This window comes from Panthera pardus, unplaced genomic scaffold, assembly GCF_024362965.1.
Source record: "Panthera pardus isolate Hobbes unplaced genomic scaffold, ASM2436296v1 HiC_scaffold_2, whole genome shotgun sequence".
NCBI lineage: Eukaryota > Metazoa > Chordata > Mammalia > Carnivora > Felidae > Panthera > Panthera pardus.
Genome location: NW_026526765.1, coordinates 82,525,254 through 82,550,293, shown reverse-complemented (window position 1 = coordinate 82,550,293; position 25,040 = coordinate 82,525,254). Strand labels below are relative to the sequence as shown.

The 25,040-nt window shown below is 36.0% G+C and overlaps 1 protein-coding gene and 1 non-coding gene across 4 annotated transcripts in view; both read right to left on the bottom strand.

Annotated features, from left to right (window-relative positions):
* KIAA0825 (KIAA0825 ortholog) overlaps positions 1-25,040 on the bottom strand; it is a 385,059-nt gene that overhangs the window by 288,877 nt on the left and 71,142 nt on the right. The gene's annotated exons all lie outside the window — the stretch shown is intronic.
* TRNAR-UCG (transfer RNA arginine (anticodon UCG)) lies at positions 11,415-11,499 on the bottom strand. The gene is given in 2 exon segments: positions 11,415-11,449; positions 11,463-11,499. It is a non-coding gene; the product is annotated as a tRNA-Arg (tRNA).

Genomic DNA, 25,040 nt, shown 5'->3' with positions numbered 1-25,040 from the left:
AACAAAACAAACAAACAAACAAACAAACAAACAAATTGGTTAAAAAAATAAATGTATGAAATTCCACAGGTCCTAGAAGTAGGTAGGTTTGTCTCAGAACAAGGAAAGATTTTATACCTCTTCCTGAAATGCATTCTTCAAAACAGTGACTATAGATTGAGTCAATAAATAAATAGATAAATAAACAAACACATGCATAAATAAATACAGTATTATATACACTTTTTTTTTAATATTTAGTTAGACAAAAGAAATTTGAAGATTATTTCTAAAATAGAAAATGTGTGCAAAATATATATAAACTCAATTATGAGCTGGGAACCTGATAGAGCATATTGATAAAACTGACTCTAAAATAGGATCTTTTGTATGTGTTAACAAAAATAAAATTAGGGGTTCCTGGGTGGCTCAGTTGGTTGAATGTCTGACTTTGAATGTCTGACTCTTGGTTTCAGCTCAAGTCATGCTCTCAGGGTTGTGGGATTCAGCCCTGCGTTGGGCTACACACTGAGCATGGAGCCTGCTTTGGACTTTCTCTCTCTCTCTCTCTCTCTCTCTCTCTCTCTCTCCCTCCCTCCCTCCCTCCTTCCCTCTGCCCTTCTCCCTAGGTCGCACGCTCTCTCTAAAAAAAATAAAAATAAAAATAAATTATATATACTTTAGGTAACATCGTATGCCAACTATACACAAATAAAAAAGAGTATACTTAAGAAAAATATCTCACCACGAAAAAATATGCACAGATATTCATAGAAATATTGTTCTAAAATAAAAAAACCTCTCTTCTCTCTTCAAATATATATACACACACATATATATACATATGCATCATAGTATACATATATATGGATATATCACTCATAAAGAATATAGACTATAGACTCTACACTTACAAGTGTTTTTCACCTAGTGACTAATAGTTAGAATCTTAACTCCATTCTCTGATAGCAAAATTAAGGAAATTGAAAACAAATCTTGAGAAACATTAGGGCTCCTCACACTTGATCCACAACAAAGGAGTATTTGGATTAATTATCAAAGTCCAGCTAAATCAGACAAACCATAAAAGTACAGGTAGTTGCTGAAAGAACACATATTATTTTTCAAAACCATTAGCAACAGAATTCTTGTTAATAATAGCATTAAGATACAGGAGAAAATGAGAAGCTTGAAAATCAGATAATCTGAAGCTGGTGGATCAGTATAATAGGATAAAAGAAGCACATTTTAGTTTTCCCAAGAAAAACGAACACTAGCCACTCTATTATTGACCGTAAATGGATCCATTTTCAGTGAGGCGTATTCTTGGTGCCACCAGACAAATGATGTAAAAAAGAGGTAACACACAAAAGCTACTAGAAGGCTCATTATTGCAGATGAAATTCATGGCATAATCCAAATGGAATATATTTATTTCAGTAAAGAAAACTTTTTAACAATATTACAAAAGAAGTCAGCAGGGACCACATGGGAACAAATAATAAGCAGTACTTTTCCCAGTACCCAAGTCACTTCCTGAGAGCAGGTGGGACTTTGGAGCACACTGTCGTATTCCAGAAGCCTGAATGAGCACTGTGCCTCCCGGAGCGCCTGCGCCTGCCTCCATGGAGCCACACAGCAGGGGAAGGAAAGAATGCACACACTATGTCCCCAAGTGTGTAAGGAATCTTCTTTGTCATGTTAGCCTAATAAGAACCTGGAAAATCATGGACAACCTACAGGCATTAAGCTATTTTCCCCTTTTGCTTTGGCATTATTTTTTTTTTTACTTTTAGTTATTTTTCAAATATATACAAGTAGGAAAACATTTTTTTTTAATGTTTATGTATTTTTGAAGGAGCTAGAGACAGAGTGTGAGTGGGGGAAAGGCAGGGAGAGAGGGAGACGCAGAATCTGAAGCTGGCTCCGGGCTCTGAGCTGTCAGCACAGAGCCCGATGTGAGATCATGACCTGAGCCGAACTCGGAGCCTTAACTGACTGAGCCACCCAGGCGCCCCAGAAAATATTTGAAATAAAACTAAGAAAGGAGTATTTCCACCTTAGTTTTCAAACTGAATTCATTATTTCTTATCTCGTCAGGAAGCTTCCATATTACCACCCAAAACAGGGTAAAACTTTAAAATGAACTGAGTAAATGGATGAGAGACTGAATATGTGATTGAAAGGGTGAAGTGTTTATCTTTGAAGTGAAGTGAAAATGCAACTCAACACAAGCTGAATGTGTGGAAATTTCGACGTCCCAGAGATAAGTATCGGGACCCTTCTTTATGGTGAGACAATGGAGAAGGAATTATAGGGAAAGCTGAGCCTCATAAAAGTTCATGAATCTGGGGAAATGGCTGGTTCGGTAGGTGGAGCATGCGACTCTTGATCTCAGGTTGTAAGTCCGAGCCCCATGACGGGTGTAGAAATTACTTAAAAATAAAATCTTAAAGGGGTGCCCAGGTAGCTCAGTAGGTTAGGAGCTTGACTCTAGATCTCAGCTCAGGCTGTGATGTTAGAGTTGTCAGTTGAAACCCCATGCTGGGCTCTGCGCTGGGTGGGAAGCCTACTTAAAAACAACAACAAAAAAAAAAAAGTTAAAAAAAATTTCTTGTAAAGGTTAATGAATCTGAATTGGAAATCAGAAAACATTAAAGTCTTAAAAACTGGAAGTTAGACTCCTCTGGGTCTCTCTGTCTCTCCCCACTTCCATTTTTCCCTCATGTTTTATTATATGGAATACTGTTCATAGCACCACTACCTGAAGTACAGGAGGTAATAGAGTGGAGTAGCTAACATGTGGAATTACGAGCCATATGGCCTGGGTTCAAATCCTGACACTACCCTCTCCCAGCCATGTGACTTTGGACAGTTATTTAGTCTTTCTATGACTCAACAGTGCATGAGGTTTAACTGAGTTAACATCTCAGAGCAGTAACTGAGGGGTAGTAAGTCCTGTATAAATGTTAGATATTATTATCATTTCCTTTGAGAAGCCTGCCCTCAGATCCTACACCAACTTACTTTCCTTTTCTACATGCTCTTTCTTATTTTACCTCACACATACCTTCATTTTAGCACTTACTATGTCACATTGTAATTATAAGTTTGGGAGACGTGTCCTGAAACTTTAATCTCCTCAAGGGAGAGATCCTTTTTCCCCATTACTGCATTCCCACTATTCATCAGAGTGCCTACATGAATGAATGACCATAATTATACATACTGTTGAGTATCAGAGACAAAACCAACTGCTTTTAACTCATTTTATTTAGCTTTTTCTCCCTGCCATAAACATGGTTCTTTAGTAAAATAACATTAAATGAGTTTCACATTAATTACTATATGCCAATTTGAACAGGAAATGTTCAGAGGAGAAAGAACTAGAAACATATCAGAGATCTTATTACTGTTATTAAATGGACTCAACCATCTCTAAGCTTAAACACTCATAAAGTTGCATGGGAGCCCACTCTAAGACCTTCCACTGCTTCTTTGCTATGTGGGTTCTTCAAACCCACATATGGGGGTTTTGATTTTGTGTGGGTGTGGGCATCATCTTTTTTAGAATCTAAGTTAGGCACCCATGTTCATAGAAATAATGTTTTGCATACAGTTTTGGGAGATTCCCAGATCCTTCAAGGCCTTAGGGTTCTACTTGATCAGCTTGAGGCCCTCTGCCTTGGTCTGCTTGACTTTATGAGAAGTAGGCCCCATAGATCCCTCCCACTATGGGAACCTATAGCCCCTAAAAATTCTACTTCCCTTGCAAGAAGGATAAGTCTAGTCTAGCTTCTACCTTAAAATCTTTTCACACTTTCCGTGTGATAAAATAAAGGTCTCAACATTTACACAGACAGCTAACCCTCCTGACTTCTGTGACATAGGTCCTGGGTAAGGTGAGGGAATAAACTGAGGAATAACTAATACTCCATCCTTTCAGGAACTTAGACAAACACACAGATGAGCACTACCTGGCCACTGCATAGATAATCGTATATGACAACTGAAACATTCTATTATAAAAAACTGGGTTGCTAGTATATACTTCATCTGCATTTTTTATATCTTTTTTCTCTGACTGTTCTGGGCCCAGGTAGTTGTGACACTTAATTTTATATCCATTGACAGGATCAGTATTCATGATCTAAAGGCAGGTAGACATATGGACAGAGAAAATTGCTGCACTTAAAATAAAGCCTCACAGCCCACCAAAAGCTCCCACATGAGAGAGAGAGGTTTGCTGTTCCCTTTGGAGGGGCCCACACAACAAACAAATATCCCTTTCCTTCCCATATCAAGAATCACCTAGCCGACTAACGAGGATAGAGTCACCTTGAAGCTATTCTTCTGGGTCAATGAGAAAAACTGAAAAGAAACTGCTTCTATTATTACCCTTTATTATTCCCTAGCCAACACTGGCTCCACTGGATGATACCTAAACGTACTCCTAAATGATAACAAATTCTCCCACACTCCATTCCATCTTCTCTGGCAAAAGCTGTCAGTATTACATTAACAAGGGATCGGACTTCTTGCTCATATGCCAAGGGTATAATGCTTGTAGCCCTCTCCTATTTTCTACCTTTCTTATTTTGTTTTTTTGGCTGAGAACATGAGAGAATATCTGACTCCTGATGTAGCCACCAGGAGTTGAAGATGCTAATCTAAGAATGGCTTACATTTGAATCCAGCCAAAATTGAGAACCATACCCGGGGCAAATTTCTGAATATTTTCTCAGCTGGCTTTTGTTTTAGGCTAGTTTAACTCCCAGTTATAAATACTTAGATATGCTGACCTTCTCACAGAACAGCTTAATAAAAAGACCTTTCTAGTGTAATGAAATGAGGTTTAAATTCTAAGTACTGTATGCTAATAGCACATCATTAATGAAGTATCTTCCTAATATCCCTTTCTTAGCCTCAAATTTTGCTAAAGTTCAGTTAATTATATCTCTCACCATATGTGTTACTTTCTATTATCATGACCAAAAATTAACCAATAGAAAAACCTTAAACTAAATTAACAATTCATTTTTACTATTGTCTAAGGTTGTATTGGAGAATTGATATTTCGTTTTTAAAGGAATATACCATGACAGAGATGTTACATTATCGACTCTTAGTATAACATATTAGAAACTAATTTTAAAAATTTAGCACTGGGATAAAAATCATGCCATCATCAAAAAGATGGATTTAAGTCAAGGCACCTGCTGAGTCTGTGCGCCTCCTAATATATTTTCTAATTAAATTCTAACCTTTCAAAATTGAACACTTTTCCTCTTTTATACTAAAAAATAAAGACTAAGGTTCTCTTCACACTTTTTATCAAAGAGGCAAATTATAATGCTTATGAATGTATGTTAAAATTACTATGGAAAGAGATAGCCACGGTGATAAGAGCAATCTCTTGTACCAACCGAGGAAGTTGTAGTCATGAGCTCGTTACTCTAACAGACTAGGGCAGGTCCTAGACTTCGGGATGCCATTTCCCAGGTGCGATGGCACCGCACACAGCAAATTTTGTGGTTAAGTTTACAGTTTTAGCTGCTCCCCTCACCTGACAAATAGTTATCCAGACATAGAGGCAAGGTCATATTTCCCTCAAAGTTCACAGAGGACTTTGGAGAACCTTGGCAGCAGATATCATCTTTTACAGTCTTCCTCAAGACCTACGAACTACAGAAACTACCTTTAAGTGGGTTTCCCTTGCTAATTCAACCAAAGATTTCCCTTGTGCCTATAATGCACTAGGTACCAGGTAGCATACGACTCATGGTGACCCATCCCAGAGGAATAGAGTAAGCTCTCTAAAAGCAAGACAGGGGTGACTAACAAGAGTCATACCTCAGATCTATCATCATCAGCTCCTGTGGCCATGCCCATCTCTTCAGAATAAATTTATCCCCCTTTATTTAAGTTCAGGCAGGAAGAAAAGCATTAGGTTCAATATATAAGAAAAATTCAGAGTGAAGAAAAATGCAAGGATAAAGAACTAGTTGAAGAAATTATCAGGAGTCGATGGTCATCCTATTTTGATATAAATGGTCAGTGCTGGGCTCTATTGTCTTGTTAGGGTTTGTTTCCTGGGAACATTTTCTAAATGAAAAAAAAGTGAATACAAATACATGAAAATTAAACAACTAGACTTTGTTTTTTGATATACAAGCAAATCTTATATGTATTTGATTTTTATATCATAATAAAAAATGAAATTGTTCAATAAACACAGTGTTTTCGAATTCAACTTGCATTGCATTTTTGGGTACAGGGTTGTTGGCAGCTGGGTGTGAAGAAAAAGAAAGAAAGGCAGGAGTAGGTAGAAAAAGAGAAAGGCAGTAGGAGACTAGAAGGCAATGTTCTCAAACAGAGAACACTGTATTATAGTTTGTGGACAATTTGGCCCATAGCCTGTCTTGGTATGGCCTGTGAGCTAAGCTGGCTTTTTCCCTTTGTAAATGGATGAGAGAAGAATCAAAAGAAGGAGAGTATTTAATGATATGTGAAAATTATATGAAATTCAAGTTTCAGTGTCCATAAATAAAAAGTTTCATTGAAACAGCCACACTGGTTCACTTATTTATTGTCTGTGGCTGGCCTGTGCCACAGTGCAGAGTTGAGTAGTAGAGACACAGGCTGTACAGCCTGCAAAGCCTAAAATACTAACTCCTTATCCCTTTGCAGAAAGGGACAACCTCAGCCCTGGACAAGTAGGAAGAATGCGAAAGAGAGAAACAGTCACGGATAAGTTGACACACAAAGGGAGAAAGCAGAGCTAAAAAAGGGCAGGCGAGATAAAAATGGTCTTCGAGGTGGTTTCTTTGTATCTTTCTCCCCATTCAGGTAATCTTATCTATTACTGGACAAGGTCTATTTCTTCAGTGGCTCTCTCTAGTTACTTTGCTGCTCTACAAACTTTAACAAGACCATGTATAATTGAGACATCAATGACTGCTTTTCAAGACCCTGTAACCTTTCCTCATGCTACATATCTCATCACTCATTCAGTCCACCATTTATTTGGCATCTTAGTTTTTGTCTGCCTAACACTTTTCTCCTCCTTCTGGTAACAAGCTGATGATCCCTTGGCCAAGCAGAGGTTTTCCTTGAGACTTTCTGAAGTACAAGGGAAGATGTTGGGACGTAAGCAGGAAGCTCCTAGGGTGCACATACTCTATTGAGTGGAATCACCACTGGTCTGACAACACCTCGTGGGGAGGAACCCAGGCGACAGATAATGCAATACACTAGAAAGCGAAGTTTCAGCTGCTCAGGTTTCCAGAAATCCTCCAATCCCTATCTTTCCAGAGGTTTAAATGTTTAGCTCTTTCTTCTCTTGTGTGAACTACCATGTTAGTTTTAAATAAATGCTCATCTCTCTCTCTCCCTGCTTTTTTTTTTTTTTTTTTTTTTTTTGTATAAGAAGTAGAGATGAGGAATGGAAGAACAAAGCTGTCACTTGCACATTCAGAGTCCTGGCTAATGCCTTCATCAGTTACATATATCTCTTATGTGCCAGTCACAGTACTCTTCACTGTCTCAAACAGTAACCCCTACTGCTGGTACTGCTGAACTGCAAGGGAACCTCTTTCTCTTTCCATCTGCTTATACAAGGGCTACTCATCCTTCAAGGCCAAATTCAAGGCCATATTCTTCGTGAAGTTTTGCCAGCTTGCTCTCCCTCACAGTAAAACCTCCCTTTTATGAATTCCTAATGCACTTAAAGAGACAAATTAGTTGCTAATTAACTTAATATGGTATTATATGCTTTTTCCCTCACATATGGCTTGATGGGTTAGTCTTTCTCACCCTTTCTCTAGGTGTTAGCCCTAGATTTGAAAGTACTTGAAGACACCAAATAAAAGTAGACTTTAAATTGATTTCAAACTTCAGAAAAGATTGCCTCAAGGAAAGTAGTTATTCTCCAAAGGAATATTATTAGCTACTGCTGAGTTGAGCTGGGGGTGTGAGTGGGTGATAGAGAGTAGCAACAGAAGAAGGTATCTTGTTGGAAGTCTTGGGATTGAGTGCTGAGATGGGAGAAGCCAGAAGACCTGAGAAACCAGGCCCGGGTGTTCTTCTTACTGTCGTGCCTTCCAAATAAACCCTCTACTCTGTATACATCCCCTACTCTGCATTATAGGAAAGCACCAGGGAGTGAACACTGTCGCTCAACTCTTCCCGCTTTCTGCTTCTCCAGATCTCGCTCACCCTGCAACCAATTCAGTTCCATGTCATCTGTCATCTTCATCACCCTGGACAGCAGAAGGGACCCCTACCTGCTGGAATCACTTTCTCAGAGCTCTGCAACTGCTTGTCTGCATAACTTCCAGCAGCTTTTCACATTCGCATGTTATTTCTCTATCTATATAGGAAGTGTGGGTCTTATACTTTTTGGAATCCCCATTCATCTTAGCACAATATTTTTAAAATATTGTAGAGGCTCAATTAGTAAGTTGATAAGTTGTCTCCTACATTATACCTCCGGACACTGATTTATTTCAAGAAAACGATGCAGTTAAAAAAATATATTCACTGAACTCCTGTTGTGTGCTAGGCAGTGGATTGGGTGCTGAGGAAAATAAATAATACTTGCCCTTGAGGTGCTTAGAGTCCATATGGGGAGACAGACCCCTGATTAGATATTTTAATAGAATATGCTAAGAGCTTTGAGAAAGGCATACGGAGATGCTGTGGGAGTATGGATTAGGGGCTCTAGCTCGGAGAAAGCTTCCTGGAAGAAATGACACATGAGCTGTCATAAAGGATCGATGGGAATTAGGCAAAGAAGGGAAGGGAAGAGGGTAAGGAGGTGAGAGAGAGCACAGCATGAGCGGGGCTGTCAGTTTCATGTTGTCAGAGAGTGAAAAATATGAGGTGTGTAGAGGCACGAGATGAGGCTGGAGAACGCAGGTGCTAGGTCAAGGAAGGCTTGGTTTCTAATACTGAAGAGCTGGGGCTGTATGCTGACAGTGATGAGGAGCCAGTGAAGGGCCTTCAACGGGGAGTGGCATATGCTTGTCAGATGTTTCAGAAAATACAAGAATAAGGGCAAGGAATCCAATAAAAAAGATTTTTTTTAACAGTCCAAATGAGAGATGATGAAGACCGAAATCAGGCCTTGATGGCAAGAAGGGAAAGTAGATAGACTTGAAAACATTTAGGTGACACGGCAAATTAAAGAATCTTGGTAATTCTTTTGACGGTGGGGAGATGGGCAGAAGGGGAAAATGAGTCACGGTTTCTGCCTGAGTGATTATTAGTGACATTAACTTGGGCTGGGGAAGAGGAACAGGGATTAGGGGGAATGAAGAGGAGTTCTGTTTTATCCATGCTGTATTTGGAGTGCCTGTGGACCATCCCAGGGACCAGCTGAGCAGGCATTTAGCTCTGGAAATACACAAGCTCCAATGGGGGGGATCAGTGCAGGACCTACATCAGGTAGCCCTTCCAACACAGTGATGGTTGGAATCAAGAGGATAAAAAAGAGAGAATCTACATGCATCTATTATTTTAACTTAGTCTTATTTCATTACTATTGCTTATTTTGAAATTGGAAAATGTTAATATAGCACTTCCAGAGAATATTATATGAAAGATTCTGAAGACAAAATTATTCAATGAGAAATTGACAAAAGTAACAAATAAGCAGCCCTTTGTCATGTATAGGTATTTAGGAACACCATATTAATATATGACAAGTCACATTTTCAGTTTAATGCTATGTATGTATACATGTATATGTTTAAAATGATGATAACAAGGGGTGCCTGGGTGGCTCAGTCAGCTAAGCGTATGACTCTTGATTTCAGCTCAGGTTATGATCTCACGGATCCTGAGCTTGAGTCCTGCGTTGGGCTTTGTGCTGACAGCGCAGAGCCTGCTTGGGATCCTCCCTCTCCCTCTCTCTCTGCCCCTCCCCTGCTCACTCACTCTCTCTCCAAATAAATAAATAAACTTAAAAAAATAATGATAACAAAATGCTTAGTTTGTGCCAAACACTAAGTACATCTATATTAATACTTAGATACTATGAGGTAGATTTTATTATCATGTCCATCTTACAGACTAAACTGATGCTCACAGAAGATAAGCAACCTGTCCAAAGCCATGTAGCTGTCAAGTGGCAAAGCTGGAATGCAAAGCCACATCTCTCCAGCTGCAAAGCCCCCTACAAGACACTGAGCATTAAGTGTCCTTCCTACACCCCCATCCCTTTGCTGAGGGCCTTTTTTGGCAGCAATAAGACAGCTGACAAGACAGCAATAGCCTTGATAATCCAGGAGGAGGCAGGTGAGCACAGGAATTTTAACACTTCAAAAAAAGTCATAATGATCTGATGTTCAAATGAATTCATGCATCAACTTAGATATTTATGCTTCTGAATAGTTGTAGTTAAAACCCAGTAAGTCTATTGATTTTGGAGGGCTATTTTGAGTTCACATACCAAATTTAATTAGCTTTTTCTTTGGCTCACCGATGTCTCTTCTAGAAATAAAACTTCAAAAGATACTCACACGAGCATACAAACAAAAAGAAACTGGGAAAACCCTAATATCTATCAACAGGAGTTAGTTAATTAATTAAATAATGACATAATCATAAACACAATAGGTGGCAGGCCCTAAAAAGAATAATACAGATCATTTTGTACATATTAATACAAAAGAGGTCCATGATATAGTAAATTAAAAAAAAATTGCAGAGGAATTTGTAGAATGTGCATATATAGTACATGCACACACATAAATGTGGAAGGGCACACGTTAAAGTGTAAAACAGGGATTACTTTAGGGCTTTAGGGTTAGGGGTGGAGAGGGTAAAAGATTATCACTGTTTAATTTATACATTTTAAACATACATGCATGTTTGATTAAACACACACGTGTGTGTATGTACGCATATTTCTCTAAAAGTGGGCATGTTGCTTTGGGGGAGAAAAAAAATTAAGATTTTCTAAATCCATTGAGCCAACAACCTGATAAGACCAATTTAAATTTAGCCATATGCAAATCAATTATGCTACATCTCTATTAGGGAATATAGTTCTGCTGCAAAGAATGCCAAACCAAATTGCAATGACACGGGAGGAGGTCATGAAATTTTAATTGAAAAAAGCACAATGCAGAACAATATGTCTAGTTTGATCTCATTTTGAAAAATATAAATTTGTATATCAATTTTTACATGTGCATAGAAAAATTCTAGAGTATGAACAAAGTGTGAATAAGAGTGGTGATCCTGGAGACTGGGATTGGAGGGAAGGAAATGTGACTTTGACCTTCTTCTTCTTTTTTTTTTTTTTTAAATTTTTTTAATGTTTATTTATTTTTGACAGAGAGAGAGAGAGAGCATGAGCGGGAGAGGGGCAGAGAGAGAGGGAGACACAGAATCCGAAGCAGGCTCCAGGCTCCGAGCTGTCAGCACAGAGCCCGACGTGGGGCTCGAACCCACACACCCCGAGATCATGACCTGAGCCGAAGTCGGATGCTCAACCGACTGAGCCACCCAGGCGCCCCTTTTGACCTTCTTCTTAATATGTATTTTATGTTTTAATTTTTAAAATAAAAATTCATTGCTCTGATCATTTTTTAAAGTAGTAAGACCATTTCTAATGAAATGCAGCTTTAGCAGTGGGTCAGTGGATCACTTTATTTCCACTTTATTTCAGATCTCAAATATTCCATATCACAACATCTACAACTGTGTCCTAGAAAAAATTTCAGATCCATGTTTATGAAATATATAATTTAGCATAGCTTTCATGTATAAAGGTGCCCTCAAAACTGAGCAAAATGAGGGGCACCTGGGTGGCTAAGTCGGCTCAGCATCCGACTTCTGACTTCAGTTCAGGTCATGATCTCAGGGTTTTTAAGAATGAGCCCCATATCGGGCTCTGCACTGACAGTGCAGAGCCTGCTTGGGATTCTCTCCCTCTCTCCCTCTCTGCCTCTCCCTAGACTTGCATGCATTCTCTTTCTCTGTCTCAAAATAAATAACCATTAAAAAAAAAAAAAAACTTAACAAAATGTAAAAATACTTTAATACATTTTCCAAATCTTAGTTTCTCTCTTTCTTTCTGTCCTCACAATATAAATCTAGGCCAGAAATGTTCCTGGCGTTCATTTTGGATGTGGAGCCACCTGTCCTCTGACCCCACCTTCTCTCTCAAAACACCAAACTGAACTCTCTATTTTAACTGGGAAGACCCCTAGTGAGACTCCACTGTCCTATAAGCCACGATGCATGTCCCTGTCTCACCTGTGTTCTAGGCTTCCCGTTGCACTCACACCACTTTTCCATTATCTGACAGTCTCAATCCTGATTCTGAGCTCTTGCTCATGCCTTAAGCATTCTTCATCTCCTTGGTTGTCTTCAGAGAAGACCAATTTAAGAGCCTCTCTGATTTCTCCCAAGGGTTCAGAAAGAAAGTCCTGCCACTTGAAAGGCAAATATGTGTATCTTCCTAATGAGGAATCATCTATTCTGCTTTTTCCAACATTCAACATCTTCCAGGGAGCCAGATATCTTGGAGCCAGACTTCATCACCTTTAGACCAAAAGGACAGGGTACTACAAGGGCATGATGTGGAAGACACCTAGGATTCTAGCCTGTGTACTAAGGCTTATGATCATAAACATGTACCTGAAATTCAAAGGGGCCTAAGGAAGAAAGAACCTCAGATCAGCTCAATTAGGTCTAAAAGAAGGGCTGCTTTTAACAAATAGCAAAGAGAGTATTATCAGAGTCCTTAAGGTATCTTAGAGAAGGCATTTATTGATAAAATTGTAATTCTCCAAAGTTTTTGGTTTCAAGTAACAGAAAAGTAAATTTGAGCAAGAAATGGGAATTTCCTGCAAGCTGAGGGCTGTCCTGTGGTCCTTGTCTCCAATGGGTAGAGAGATAACTGACAATCAGCTGGAGTGAAAGTTGTAAAGCCCCTCTCTTAATCTCAGCTGAGTTTGCTTTCACTCATGCCAAGCAAGAGGATCGGAAAGCAGCCATTTACAGTTGTTGGAAGAGCCAAGATTTCCAGTTTGCCAAAGTGAGACTTACATGCTTGGAATTCACTTGGAGGCTAGAAGGCTCCAAAAGGCTTGTGATAAATCGGGGAAGCAGCTGTGCTCCTTTGTTTTTATCACAAAGTGGCACGAGTAACTCCAAGCTGGTATTAGATGAACAATCTTATTTTTGTGAGTGATTCAACATGGAGATCAGATTTTATCTTAGTGTGTGTAAATTTTAACTATGGAAAAAATAAAAATCTGTTCTTTCCCTGAGAAATCAAAAACTATATTAACAGAAGCTGCCTTTTTATAATTCATTTATATTTATTACAAATCAAGTTAACATTTAGAATTGTGTCTACCTGATATTTAAAAGTTAATCTCAGTATTCAAATCTTTATTTTGTGTGGACATCAAGTTAAAATATCTTAAATGCTAATTTTCAAGATCAAATCTACATTATGGCATAACTAAGAGCATAAAATATGTTAGCTCTATTGCACCACCAATAAAGATTAGATCTTCAAACTGTGACAATATAAACAACTTAGCAATTCTCATTTGATGACTATGAAAGCTAATATCCTTCAAAGTGTTATAATATTAATATAAAGAGGATGACATATATCTTTTTTTCAAAGTTTCATCTTAAGTAAATAAAAGGAAATAAAACTATAATTGAATAGAGACTTCAAGATCTTGAAGGAAAAGGTCTAATGAATAAGAATGCTACATGTAAGTAAATAATCATGGGTAGGATAAACTCTTAAAATAATAGCATAAAATTCAAATTTTATTACAAGCTAAGGTTTCAATACAGAAACTTTGCCATGGAGATGAAAACCCTCCTGACATTTAATAGTTAGTACTTTGCGGGATTGAAAAACACAATTAGATATCAGCAATCAATTTGTTGACTCTATTGTCCCCAGATAGCATTTGCTACCAGTGGGGAAATTCTGCTTACCCTCTAAGTATTACTGCACACTCCATAACTTACTAATTAGCACTTAATTTTCCCTTTGCTTAGGGAATAATGATTACTGCTTTCACCTAATACAACAAGGGCTACCTTTAACAATCAATTTTTAAAAATTAGCCAATGATCCATAGACAACACCCATCTCCCAGTGAGTGCCTTACACATTCCATCAGGACAGCACCACTAAAATTTTTCAAGCTCTGCTAAGACATAGTTAACTTTTATGCTGACATAAATGCAGAATAGTCATTTTGATTATTTCAGGAACAATAAAACTTTGAACGTTTTGACTTTGGGTATGAAAATTTCAATCATGAGTTTTAAACTTGTATACTGAATGATTAGGGTGTGATTTAAAATAGTTAACATGAAATGGCAAGAGCGAGCCATTAATTCCTGTCAAACAGATGTTCAAGAGGCAAAGCACAAACAGCCTTAGCTAAAGCCTTTCATTCTTACGTTCTTTAAATTTATAGAGATATTCGGTAACACGAGACTTTGGTAAAGGAAGTAATTATAAAAGGGAAAAGCTGACTTCTAAGAGTTGTCTATGGTTTTCAATGGCACATCTCTAGTTTCTAAGCCTCAAAACATGCTATACCTTCAATCAAATAAACGAGTTTGAAGTGCCAGTTTATGAAATCTGGATTGTAATTCTGATGGTGATGAAAGCATGAAAATCTAGATATTTTGGGTGATAACAATGAATTTACAATGTACATCTAACTTGTGATTGTATGTATATTACCATATATTAATATCATACCCAGTGACAGAAAGTGAAATAAATAAATATGCAGTCAAGAAAATGAAGCCAAAATAGTTTCTGTATCAGTAGGAGTATGAAAGATACTATTATCCAAATTTCCAAATTCTAAATTCTACTTGGATCTATTTAATAAAAAAATATGACAAACTTTAAAAAAAATGTTGGCCAAAATAATTTAGACAAGTGAAATAGCAAAATGATTGGCAAAAAAAGTAAAAAATTCACTCCACAGTGTCATAAGACACATAAAGTAAAAAAAAAAAAAAAAAAAGACAAGGGAATGTAAATCTTGACTAACTGACCTGATCAAATAATTCCTCAATTTTATTTCTGGTTTATGGTAAACCAATGAAAAATCCAAAGAAGTCACACATTTGACAAAAATTACTAGAAAAGTCTAAGATTTAACGCTTATTATACAAGTAAAAATAGAAGAAAACAAAATTAGATTTGGGTTCAATCAGATATGAAGTAGTTTAATAAACCAAAAGCAAGGCAACTTAGCAATTGTGCAGGGGGAAATTTTAAGGAGTAAGTTTTCAAAGTGGTGCATGGGGAGATCTATGCATAAATCCCATTAGTAATAATGTGTTCCTCTGATCTTGGTGATATTCACTTTTAAGTGATGCCATAACTATTGTAACAATCCTGCATTTATGACAACATTCATCTACTCAGTCCCTGAAGACAGTGAACTTAAAAGTAGTTGTTCTTTCTTTTGCATTTACTAATAATATATTTAGTTTTATAGGCACTAGTCACAGATTGACCCTTTTTTATGTCTCACTGTGGTGTGTAATTTTTTTTTAATAACTGTATGTTTAAAATAATTAGTACTGCTGGATATAATCACTAATTTCCTAAAACTGCAAAAGGCAACTTAATATTTCTGCATAGCAGCTGTAATACACAATATTGCACAGAACTAAATTATTACAAACAGTGCCAGCAGTTTTCTATACACAGTACTTAAGATAATTATAAAAAATCATCTTCATTACTGCTTGCTAGCATTTTTTTTAACAGTTTAATTTGGATAGGTTACAAAATACATTCAAATTACACAGATATAATTACTGTAAACCCAAGAAGCTATAAAATGTTCCCAACCAAATCCCTTTGACCCTGTTAATGTCTGTTCCTTGTTAATCTAAGGCAAACATTGTTTGTAGTGTGCATTTGTTATAGAATATAAAAAAAAAAAGAAGGGGGGGCTAGGAAATCCCTTAACAGTTGTTATTGATTCCGGCATTTACCGACGGAGAGTTAAGTGCTGTTTACAAAACAGAACAGATGCAGATGCTGACAAAAAGGTAAACAATTGTTGCATGGCTTCCTGCCAGATTGTGAACCGATATATTAAACTCCAAGTGAAGCACATTTCCCCTATGGATTGCACTTATTGCCACTTCATTTCCTATGTGCTCCATCTCTCCATTGCCGTGCCTGGCACTAAGCTATTTCCAGTTCTTTGCTGACCCCTGAGGCCTGGTGCTACCACACACAGCCATTAGAGAAGGGAATTGCATGTGTCTGACACGGCCTGAAACCAATTATTTGATATTTTCTTCAGAATGATGCCTAACTCTGTTGGGAATGAGCAATCATGAAATAATTTACCTCCTGATTTAATTTTTTCCTGCACAAATTAGTTGTAGACTGAGCTGGCTATACACAGATGCCTGTGACATAGCTATCTTATCAAGATGATACTTGAAATGGCGGGGGGGGGGGGGGGGGGGGGGGCAGGGCCTGAATTGAATAGGTTGGGGAATCCTGCTTTAAAGAGGCATTGACAAGTTTATCAGATACACTGATCACATGTACTCTCTGTTGACTGAAAATGACAGAACCTTAAAGAACTGTCAGGATAGCAGAGAAAACCACAAGGATGCAAACCTTATCAGGGTATTTAATATTTTTGATCATCTGTCTGATTTCTGGTTTCCTTTTTGTGTCTCAGAAAACTTGTCACACGATCAAAATTTAACAAAACAAAAACTCGCATTGGTTCATGACTGAGTGATCTTAACCAAATTTAGTATTCATTAGTTCTGTCTTTAGATACAGTCATAGTGTCAAGAAGGTATGCATTTTTCTATAACTCAAATCCCTACAAGCTCCTTTCATAAAAATATAAAGGATGTATGCTTTATATTTTGTCTGTATGCCACAGAAACAAGGCAAAATATGAGATTATCACTTATCAATAAACATAGAAAGACTGTATAAATTAACATAGGTTTAATCTGAATAATGAGATATTAAGGCCAACTGCTCAAGTTCAAAAAAGACAACACAAGTCTCTTTATAGGGATCTCAAGTGAACATAAAGCTCCAACCAAATCTGTGCAGTAATAGCTTGTCTATAAAGTCGGGTAAGGATTCTTCTCATTTTTACATACTGATTCCACATTAGATCTTGGCTACTTAGTCTTAAAAGGACTATGACTGCTGTGTCTTCCTATTTCTCTTCAGGGTCCAGGCTCTACTAACTAGACTCACATACCAACAACTGTGAACTTTATGGCTTTTGTAACCATGACTAAGAAAAATTATAAGAAAAATATCCATTAAAAATATACCCTCTTCAAATAGCTGAAGGATCACTCTTTTACTGTGCTACAAAAAGAACTGCAACAATGATTATAAGTGATTTCAGTACAGTTTGGAAAAAATATATAGAAAGGCACAATAAAACAATTTTACAATATAGCCTTCTCTGACAATGATCATTATAAAATTTAGAGGCAACTTCTCATTTCTAGATAGACTATTTTACAAACCTTGGTATCCACTTCAATAATTACTGCTAGAATTAATACTGTGTGCCTTGTACTAATGGAAATGCTAACACTGAATTTTATTTTATTTAAGTAATCTCCACACCCAACGTGGGACTCGAATTCACAGCCCCAAGATCGAGAGTCACATGCTCCACCAACTGAGCCAGCCAGGTGCTCCTAATACTGAATTTTAAACTTAATTTCTACTTTGGAGAACAAACAATATAATGCCAGTTGTCTAAAATCAATTCAGTATGATCATGTTATAGAGATCTAAAATATCAAAACTTCAAAATATTGTCTTTTATGTTTCACTGGCATCAGAATTTCAAAGGCCAATACTATCAGGGTATCTGGCTGCTCAGTTGGTAGAGCACACAACTCTTGATCTAGGGGTTGTAAATCCAAGCCCTACTTTGGGTGTAGAGATTACTTAAAAAAAGAAAATCTTTAAAACAAACAGGCAAAACTATCTTGTTGCCTTAAACACACACACACACACACACACACACACACAAAGGCCAAGAGTATCATCTCTCACTAGCACTTATCTGTTAATTTAGTACTTCCTAGTGTTCAATTGTGGAAGAGATTAAACCAGTAATAGAGTAAACTTCACTTTTCTAAACAATACACAGGGGTTTTTATTCAATGTTAAAAAGAAGTTGCAAAAACAAACACTGATAGATTTTGCTTTTGATTGAGGCAATACACTGTACTTCATTTTAAATAACGTTTTGTTTCCTTACGTGAATAATTTAGATCTCCACTTAGATACTCAACCAGAGTTCCCATGAATGTTTTGGTAAGAGGAGAAGCAAATTAAAACTATATGTATAAACAAAGGAAAAGAAATTCAATTTTAAGAATGACAGAGGCAAAATAATTTCTGACTGTAAATCCATTAGGACTTGAAACATTTTACCCAAAGCTAAGGATTGTTTTCTCATTTCCACAATAGGGGACTGATTGGTCTAACTCTCAAAGCTGCTAGCCGTTTCTCCTGTATAAATCCCCACTCAGCGATCAGCCCATACTCAGAAAATACTACTTCAGGAAAAGAATTTTAACAGTCCCAGGTGTAAATGACACAGATTTCCTCTGAGTTCAAAAAAAATAGGTGGAGATGTTAAATAACACCCACTTTGAGGCAGAAGATACGTTTTATACTAAGCACTTGACTTCATAGATGTGACACTGATGGTCAAAGATTTTCATGCACATATATATACAATGACAGTGAAAATGTTATATCATAATGTGCATGTTCCAAGTTGATTTTCATAATAAAGAATGTTTTGATAAAAGAACCATTAAGTTTTTCAATTATTAAAATGATTCCATTTTAAAATGAATATTACCAATGTTTGTTTGCTTATTAAACTTTACTTCTCAAACATTTGTGAAAAAAATTTGTTGGGTACCAATGACTAATAGTATAATAAACAAACAAACAAACAAACAAAAGTATAATAGCCAGAAGTCACATACTACATTTTCTGAGAACCTGAGGAAAAAATATGTTAATTGAACAATATTTAACATTATAATAATCCACTGGAAAATGATCATCTGTTAAACAAAAATTTAGGGATTTATCACCCCTACATGTAAAAACCCACAAATGCTTTCATATAAAACAACAGAACTGACCATTCTCATTTACTATTATGTTCATAAATCAAGACAGAATAACAAGTAATTCTAGCAAGGTAAAGCAGAAGTTACAAAAATTTTAGGAAGGTTACAAAGTGATTTAGGAACGCACTTTCTATAGAATATGAATTTCTGGCTTGCAATGACCTCATATATATTACTTTTATATTTCTCCAATTTCTTTGTTCAATATAAAATAGTTGTAAAATAAATTTGTTCACTTTTAGAATAATTTTATTCTAAACTTCAGTGATTCTTTTCAATTATTTTCATCTTGTTCTTAACATTTTATTTATATTTTAATCAATTTCTTTTCCAAGTTAAAAAAAAACAAAGGTTAAAATCTCAGTATTTTAATTTTTTTTAGTTTTTCAGTTTTTAAAAATGTTATTCAACGGCTCATAGGCATATAAATCTTAAACTGTCCTATGACCTTCATGAGAAACCACTGAGTCATTTCATCTGTCATTCTTCATATTTGAATGTCATAATTAAAATATGTAGCAAGTGAAAATATCCTTTCCATCTGTAGGAAAAACATACAGGTATTCTAAGCAGAGAGGGAGTAAATAACTGATAGCAATTTAGTGGTTGCTAATTGTTGCTGTATGAATGCAAAAATATTACTACAACTAAATTGCATCCACTTTCTTTCTTATGGAATATACTTTCCATCTTTGTTGCCCTGTCTTTAGAACAAAGACCCAGAGGTCCTAGAACATTTAATGGTGAATCAATGGGTCAGAAAAACAGAGTCCATGTAGCAGAAAACATGTTTAAAGTAAATAAATACAGGCATTTGTATAATATCAAACGTCTACCCATAACATATACCCTTCTCTCATACACCTACACATTCAGTCATTTTCTCCGAGTTTTTAATGAAATAAATAATTTTCACAGATGACACAATCTCTAGTAGGGAGAACTTAAAATAAAAACACCATCAATTCCTCAGGGAAAAACATTCTAGCATCCGGCTTTTTGTTTATTTTCTTATGAGGCATTGAGACACAATGAGATGATTCTTCTAATCTTTGTTCTGTCTCAAAATTGATTTGTTAACCAGCCAGAATGGTTGATTTTCATCCAAAACACAAGAACTGAAAATGTTGCACTAATTTCAGCGTGGTGATGTGGCAAAGAGAACTCGAACAAACAAACAACTGTGGAAGCAACTTGCAAACATGATGCTAACTAATGGTTATTTATTAATCTAATAACTAATGTTATTTATTAATCTAAAGAGGATCTCAAACGTGGTAATAATTGTTTCAACTATTTCAGTAGCTTAGTTTCTTTTAGCTTAACTTTGGCAAAAAGCTTGAATGTAAGCTGCTTAACTGCATCTCTAGGAATAAAATGAGTCTCCTTCTAGATACATTTTTTAAAAAATATTAAGTCAAAAATTACTTTCCTTTGCATGTGTTACTATGTAAAGTCTTGGGTAGTTCTTTTTCTTCCCAAATTTTTCCCAAAGAGAAAATCCAGTGATGGAACTTTGTACTCTATTACTTAGTTCTTTCCAAAATACAAATTTGTTTAATTTTACATGAAATAAATATACACGTTGCAATTCCAGAAAGCTCAAAACAGAAGTCGGAATTGTGGTTAAAGTGGGAATTACTCTTCAAATTGTACATAAAAGGATTATTTATCTTACAAGGGAATTAAGAAAAAGACAGAAATTACAGTAGTTAAGAGAATGAGCTTAGTTATAATTCAGAAAGGGCCTTCGATACCAGCTGAGGTATTTTCTGAAGTGGGACTTTGAACAAGCTATTTAACCTGTCCAAACTCTGTTTTTTATCTATAAAATACAGATAATAACCAATTTTTCAGAGATGTTGAGTAAATGGTATACCACTATATACAATACTTAGCACAGTACATGATAAATTAAAAGCACTTAAAAAAATAGTCCATCATATAAATGACTTTATATATTTGTAAACCGATAATAAGGAAAAGTAAAAATGATCGAGGGGGAAATACTATTGAACATTAATGTTGAATTCATGTTGAGTACCATCCTTTGCAAAGTGTATACTTTAGTCAAGTATGTCCCACAAAACAGATCCTAAGTGATATGTGCCTTATCAAAACTCAAGAATCAAAATGGCTGGGAATGACTTTTAACACACAAAACACCATCTTAAATGGCTTGAAGAATTTGTCCTGTTCTGCCTGAATTCATAAGGTATGAAATAAAAATGAGCAGTTCATTTTTACCATCACCCTAATGGACCACCTGTATACTTCTACTAGGCAGAGATCAACAGTACAGGAAGTAGACTGAATAGAGGGAGAAGGCCCTCCTGGCTCAGAAAAAGGGAAGACAAGACTCCTTCTCTCAGCTGATGACATGGTCACGGTAGCTATATGAAGGTGCCATGTAACAAAACTGACTGGAGGAAAGGCTTTAGGATGGATCAATGATGCCAAAACTTCAAATCATCACTTCTGATGTTCTTTATGTGTAAAAAAAAAAAAAGAAAAAGAAAAAGAAAAGAAAAGAAAAAGAAAAATAGAATTATTTATAGAAGTTTAACATGCTTAATTGTTTTACTATAATATGCCTCGTGAAATTCTTACCCACGGTCTTTTAGGACAAGCTCTTTCCTCTATGCTTTATAGGCTTAATTCTGAGGCTTTTATTTTGTACTTACACAAAGATTTGTATGGATACGGAGAGGTTTTTAGAGAAAAAGTATCGCCCATGCCTATGGGCTTGCAGAAATAAGCTGGTTCTTCCCCAGGAAAAAACACAAGTTATCATTAAATTCCTGCCTTGTCTGCTTTAAATACATGCCAGAGAAAAGGCATATGGATTTCTTTTTAATTGACAATACAGAATAATAATTGCATTTCCAGTCCTCGCCTGTGATCTTAATTTTCAATAATATGATTAAAAATGTTCCTGCAAAAATATAAATAAATAAAAATAGAAACTACAAATAAAACAAAATTAAAACACTTGGTTGTGGGATCAGAAGGGAAACCCAAAAAATAATTACTAGGAAAAGCTTCAGATGTTAGCTCGAAGGGGAGACTCGACTTCTTGTTTTTGCTTAATTACCTAATCTTCTCTTCACCCTCCCATCTTGACAAAAAAAAAAAAAAACGCAACCACAGGAGGTGGGCAGTTTTCATATAGCGATTTTCAAGTTTCACTTGGGGAAGAAAAATCATACAGATAAAGATCTAAAAGAAAATTTTCTACCTGCTTCTGTGACGAACAAAATCACATCTTTAGCCAGTTTACACATCTGTACTGTCAGTACAGAAAATAAATGTGACAGCTTCCAATGACAAACTGTAGGTATAAAATCTGGCTGTGGAATGATTTCCAAGTCGCAGAGCCTGAGAAAGTGTAGTAGAGCTTAGATGTTCCCTAATATAACCTTTAAATTTTAAATTTTATCTATTAAGAAATTTGAAAAGGTTAAATGACTTATCTAAGGTCACAAAACAAAGGGGTGGGAGATTCAGGACCAGCACCCTTGACTCCCAGTAAGTACGCTTTTCATCTTCTGAGAGCCAAGGTATAACTGTAGACAAGGAATGCACCAGTATTTCATTAAACATGGCAATTACGATAAAGCAATGGGGGAAAAAAACCTGAGCAACAATATCACTTTTTGGAATTTAACAATGCTACAAAACCTGGAACTACATTATGATTTTACAAGAATTTGTAATAATTTGAAAAAAGATCCTACTTTCTCTTATGAATTCTTTTTCCCCGTTACTATTTTCTATTATTTGGAATTTCAGCTTCTACTAGTGGTGGGGATAGAAAGCATAAATGTCATCAGAGTTAACAAAGCTCTTCCCTTCGGTCTTAGGAGCACATGACAGGGTGAAAGATGCGGTCCTTCATGGAGGCTTGGAACCTTCTGTAACAGTACTCATACAAATGCTTCTTTTTTGTACGCATTTTGTAGGCTGGCCTCCAGATGCTTCTTCATCTTTCCTGAATGATGGTCACCACTCAGCTAGTCAAAGCTACTTGAGGAGCAAGAGAGAAATTTGGGTAACTATAAGACTGGCCTACTTTCCAACTGTGATCTAAGCCTCCCCCAGTCAAAACTTCTACTTTTATTTTGTTTTCAAGGTCTTCTTTACTCTGAAGGATCTGTTTATCCCTTGAGAAATTCTGTTTTTCTCACTCTGTCTTCCTTAAATAAAACAGCAAGGGACTGTGAATGGGAAGGGGCTTTAGATGCCACTTAGTTTCAACCTCACAACCACTGCAGATCTTTAGAAACCTTCCAAATATTCAGAGGCATGTATTGTAGTCTCTTAAGTCTTTCCTTCTCAAAGCTAACAAACCTCAAAAAATTCAGAGTAAAGACGTATAAGGGACCAGAAAATTTATTCTATGATTAAAATCTTCTAATTGTATCATTTTATATTATAATACAGAGGATTTATATAATTGAAATTTACTACACATAAACAAATCCTCTTTTTCAAACATTGAGAAAAACAGCAGTAACTTTCTTTTAATCCAAATAAAAATATAATTTAAAAATTATGTATTATATATTATGTTTAAAAAACATAATTTTTAATGTTTATTTATTTTTGAGAGAGAAAGAGACCGACAGAGTGCAAGCAGGGAACGGGCAGAGAGAGAGGGAGACACATAATCCTAAGCAGGCTCCAGGCTCTGAGGTGTCAGCACAGAGCCAACTTGGGGCTTGAACTCATCAACTATGAGATCATGACCTGAGCTGAAGTGGGATGCTTAATCAACTGAGCCACTCAGGCACCCTCAAATAAAATATAATTTTAAAAAGTAAAAGTAATTTGATCAGTTTACCACTCCAAATGTAGACATAAAAAATGTTACAATATAAGGATGACACTATTCTGAAATTTGGATGACACATGCACATGTGTAAATATGGACTTGACTTCCAGATAATAAGCAATCAGGTTACAGTCAAAATACAAAAGGTAAATTTCTAGCTTCAAGAAAGTTGTTTGTTTTGACTTTAAATAAAAATTTAAAGCCTTATAAATTAAATGAAAAAACACTATATTATAAATTGTTATAAAATAATTTTCTCCAAAAATTATTAGAGAAACTGTAAGAACACAAATCAGAATTATTGGGAAAGTCTGGGTTCTTAAATCATTCTTGAAACTTTGTAAAAGAGTATCTGCAAAAATTATATTACTCTTTTCTAGGATAGATAACCAAATCACAAAGATCCTACAATATTTATATTGACATTATTTCATCATTTTCTTCAAATTACAGAATATACAAGCCATATACTTCTAAATATATTATAATACTACACATACTCTCAAAGAAATAAAAATTATAAAATCATGAATATTAAGGAGAAAGAAAGGTTACCATACAATGCCAAGATGTGCAATTCAAGTCAAGGGATTAGCTTATACAAAATAAAATTCAGTGTCTGCCAGGTACTTTATCGTTGTTGAATCAATACCCAGCTGTGGTTGCAGGTGGAAGTCACTCTGGGGTGTGCAAGTAAACACCCACTGCCACCAGAAGGGCCAGCTGGTAAAATAAAATAAAATAGAATAAAAACTGCCTCTAGTCAGTTTCTGAATTAATATGCACAAGCAAATTATGAGTCAGTTATGAATCACTGTCAACAAAAAAAAGCAAAAAAATTGAGAGTACAACACAGAAATGTTAAAATCAAAAAGAAAACATGAAAGCGTCTGGAAAATTATTTTTATGCTAATTATCATGTTCCTTGTGCAGTTTTTGCCATGGAATTTAGCAGTATATCAAAATAATATACCAAATAACTGCAAACAATGAAATTCCCTTTCTGTGGATTATTAGAAAATAATAATGTATGGCC